Source organism: Falco biarmicus, chromosome 6 (assembly GCF_023638135.1).
Source record: "Falco biarmicus isolate bFalBia1 chromosome 6, bFalBia1.pri, whole genome shotgun sequence".
Classification (NCBI taxonomy): domain Eukaryota; kingdom Metazoa; phylum Chordata; class Aves; order Falconiformes; family Falconidae; genus Falco; species Falco biarmicus.
In genome coordinates, this window is record NC_079293.1 from 65,783,099 (window position 1) to 65,787,726 (window position 4,628).

The following is a 4,628-nucleotide window of genomic DNA, read 5'->3' on the forward strand; positions in this document are numbered from 1 at the left end:
AAAAAATTAGAGTAAAAGATTTTACTGAACCCAGCCAGGGATCTTGGTGAAATCAGTGAGAAGCAGCCAGTATATTCATACACTATAAAGAAGTGCCTATGTGAGAGCTTGAACTAACAGCATAGGACTTGAAATCTGACACTGTAAGTGTGATATAAACAAGGTAGAATAGCAATCACACCTTGGCAGCAGGATACAAGATGCTTTGGAAAGACTGAATTTATGGTAAAGGTAATGACATAGCCTGGTATTTTAATGAATTGACATTTGTGAACCGCTAGCACCATTCAAAGGTCAAAGGCAATCTGTGTGCATTAGATTTACTTACACTGGGAAAAGAAGCATTTTTACTAGATTAGTACTAAAAAGAAAAAAAAAAAAAGTTTGCCATGCTCTATAAATACCTTCAGTTAATCACTGAAGCTAGATGATACTTCAGACAGTTTTGGTAAGTGGTGAGAACATTAGAGAAGCGATCATAACCTGGGTTAGCATGGGAGAACAAAACCAGACCTGAATGTAAAGCGTTAACATCCCTAAGGGTCTAATTTAGAGAAATTAATAAAAGTAATTAGAAAACTCAAATGCAACTAATACCTCAAGGATTTTAACACTGGAGAAGCTAGAGAATCTTTAAATCAATGGTAATAAGCTAATTGGAACTTGCCTTCAAAATAAAAGTAGCGGGAAGAGGTTGGAAGCGAGGATGGTGGAGCCAACTAAAAAGTCATCAAGAGTAGGCAGAAAACCGCAAAGGAAAAAAATTACAATAAAAAAAAATCTAAATTTTAAAAATCAGAGAGGGCCAGGAAGCCCAGAACTGAAGTAAGAAATACCAGCTAAATTAAAAAATGCTAAGGAATATAAAGAAAAGGCAGTTCTTCAGCTATGTAAATAAGAAGGAACCAAGAAAAAAGAAATGATACCACTATGCAGGCAGTGGAGTTCAGATAAAAATAATTCAGATATTGTGCAAAACTAATGGCAATTTGTGAGTTCTGCTTTTTGAGAACAGAGTAAACTTAGGGTAGCAGAGTGATGCAGTGAGGATATAAACTACCATTTGTGGTTATAAAGCAAAACCTGGCATAATACTAAAACTGCCTATAAATAAATTCAGGTTGCAAAAAGAAGTCATCTTAAGTACCAGCAAAATAAAATCCTGCAGTAGCCTGTGTCTTCCTCATCGACACGGCACTGAGATGCTGATTTCCTAATTTCAGATCAGTAAGACAACTCATCATCGGGAAATTAAGGCAAGTGTGTTCTCAGGACAGGCACCCACAATCAGACCAATGCACGAGGGGCTGACACAAAAATAGAAGAATGGTTGAACACAGGGCAATGCACAACATTCACAGGCTGCCAGTACTTACCCAGTACTTCTGAAGATTTTGAAGAGCTAAGCCAGGATCCCCAGAAATCAGAGGAAAAAGCTCCACATTTCATCAGAATTTATCTGGCCAAGCTCTTTGTATGGTATAAATATCTTCATTTAAGTTCACCAATCACCCCAAAATCCCTTTGTATTGAGTAGAGAGAAGCAAGCGTTTGGGATAAGATTCATCTGACCTGTTTCAGCCATTACTTTAGAGTAACACTGGCAGAAACACGTGCTTCTCCCCACTGATGGAAAAGAGACAACAGGACCCACACAGGAGCCCATGGAGACAGACCTTCAGGTAAGCACATGAGCTGCAAACCAAGCAACTTGCAGAAGCTTGAACAGGCCCCAGCAGGGGATACGGCGGAGACAGCCTTGCCCACTTCAGTACAGGCAAGCTGAGGAAAATAGAAAATGCTTCATCAGAAATAAGAGTATATGTTTTATCCCCACTTCCTTGTTTTTTTCCGCTATAAAAATCATTGTGGGTTTGTACAGTATTTTTATTCTGGGAATGTCTTTCAGTCCACATAAACATCTGCACGAAGTTACGTTAGCCAGTATCCAAATCCCAGTGAGATCCTGCCCTGACTATTTTGCTGGAAGTGTTTTTGCCAGCTTCTATTCCCAGAACACACTGGATTTATAGCTATGTCCAACCTCCAGCTTTGCTGGTTAGAAGATTGTAACACACATGCTCAAACTGAACGCCTTTTGTGCTAGGACAAAGTCTTTCCAGCAGGCTTAAGTAACAAGCCATTAATTTGTGCTAGCATATTTCATTAGCAGCAGGAAAGTGAACTATTGTTGGATACAATCTGCTGGTCTGTATTTTCAATTATACTGTTTGACCTACATCTTTTGTCTGATTTCCTTAATGTCTAGCTATAAAATATGACCCTGGATTCAAATACTAATAAAACCCGTTGTGGCAATTCTGCATAACTCAGTGTAAAAGAATCCAGATTTTGAGTAAATAAACCAATTAGTCTTTTTTTGGGATCACTGTGTGTTTTTGTCTGCTGCCCTGTACAGACAGATTCAAAACATTCATTAAAAAAAAAAAGAAATATACAGAATAAACATGCAGGATAAATCAAAACAAGGATCTATAAAAGAGAAGAGCAAGCACTTACTAAGCCAAAACGTATTGCTCTTGTGAAGAAGCCTGCTCTGACCACTGTACTTTCTCCAAATGTACATTTATGGAGTTCCAAGCCAGAACTTTTTTGGAGCACAAGACATGAAGCATTCAGATCCCAGCAAAACCTTCTGCGATCTGCCTGCCTAATTCTCACGGAGCTGAACCTCGCCAATGTTTGTGCACAAGCTTAGTTTCACCACTGCGGTTGTTTCTGCAGAAATATTCATTGCTGTATATTTCTTTGAAGACTTATTTTATATGATTGACAATCGCCTTGAACTGTGAATATGCTAATAACTGAATACATAAGCTGATCTCGCCCAGGAGGGGAGCTGGGGCCCTCCTTCTCCAACTCCAGCTCCAAAATGGCCCCTTCTCCCCAGTTCCTAGAGTCAAGAGAAATATCAGGTCAAGGAACAGGGAGAGCAGGTGACTGATGTGGCGGCTCCCTGCCCAGCCAGGCCCAGGCCCAGCTGCCCCTACGGCAGCCCCGAGCCACGGGAGCTGCCATGGCCTCCCAGCCCCCAGCCACAAGCCCCGGGCACCTCATGCTCTCACTCCTGCCACCACCACCATGCACACTCGTTCCACCCATTTTTGTACATTTAGGGCAAATGACTGGGAATTTTTCTCTCTCAATACAATGCCTGATGTTTCTTTTGTCTAGGGCTGGACCTCTGGATGCAATATAATGCCTTAGGGTCCTTAGAGGTCGGCATGGCCCCTCTCGCCTGCTCTCAAACACGCAGGTGCAGAGCTGCAGATTATTTAACTGCTCTCAGGAATGGCAAAGGCTTACCTCATGGCAGCAGAACACCTACAATCTGAAAATGTTAATAGCAAAAATGCTTACTTTTGTCTGTGGTATCAGTGATTCCAGTGTCTGGAAATGCACAAACCTACCTCAGAAATGCTGTCTATACCAGGAAAATACCATACTTAGAACTGTGTTTGTTTTTAAACGTACAACCTGCTTTTCTAAGCCACATATAATATGTAAGTAAGAAGGATGTCTATACAATTTAACAGAGTGGAGGAAACCCATCCCTTGACTATCAGCCGAACCACCTCGTCTTCCACATTCCTAATAAAGATGTTAAGGGCACATAAACTTCCTCCCCTTCACCCCTAAAAGCTCCTAAACACAGGTCCTGTCAAAGATAGTAACAGGGTATTCTAAATATAAAATAATTGTCTGAAATTTTTCATAATCCTTTGTCTTGAAGGGCGCCAGAGCAAAACTTACTGATCCAAAGACCCAACCTTCCATTAGGAGCACACATTACTAGTCTTTATTCAAAACTCTTGACAATACAGCATGTCTCCAATTTCAATTCCTAACTGCACAGGGGCTTAAGAAAACCACTGCATCCTCTTCATACCAGATACCTGCAGCAGAACTTCACTGATACATCCCTAGGAAGCTATTTTTTTCTGACATACGCAAACACTCAGGAAAATCAGGATCAGTCAGTAACCTCAAGCCAAGAATTTATCGCAACTAAATAACCAGTGTTGATTCAAAGTTACTGTTACATCTTCTACCATATATATGTACATAGTGGGGGATGGAAAAGAGCAGACTCCTTGTTAGCATAAAGACCCACATCGCATTTGTATGAGTATACAAATTCCACAACCCGTCCTGGTACTCGCAGATCAAGGTCTCTCTGACAGCTCAGTTATTTTATACTGTGGTAGAAGGAGGTTCTGTTCATGAGAAGCCAAGCACCCAAGCTTTTGGTAGTGGCCCATTCCATGCACTTATCAAGAACACTGTCACGTTGTCATAGTTTAATAAAGTCATGGGTTGTGCTTGCAGTCTCTAGCTGTCCCTAATACTAAGGGGGCATATTGCCAATACTCTTCATTAAAGCTTACAGAGTAATAATAATAATAATAAAATGAAAATGTATATAAATAAGAGATAATACCGCTTCTTTTGCCTCAGTTGCAATGATCTGAATCTCCACTTATTAGAGAAAAGGAAAAGCACTGTTTTTATTTGAACAGAAGCACTAGCCCAAGTAATTCTGGAAAAGCAAGCTTCAAGTATCTTCTTGGCAGCAGGGGGAACAGAACACCAAAGATTGCATACTA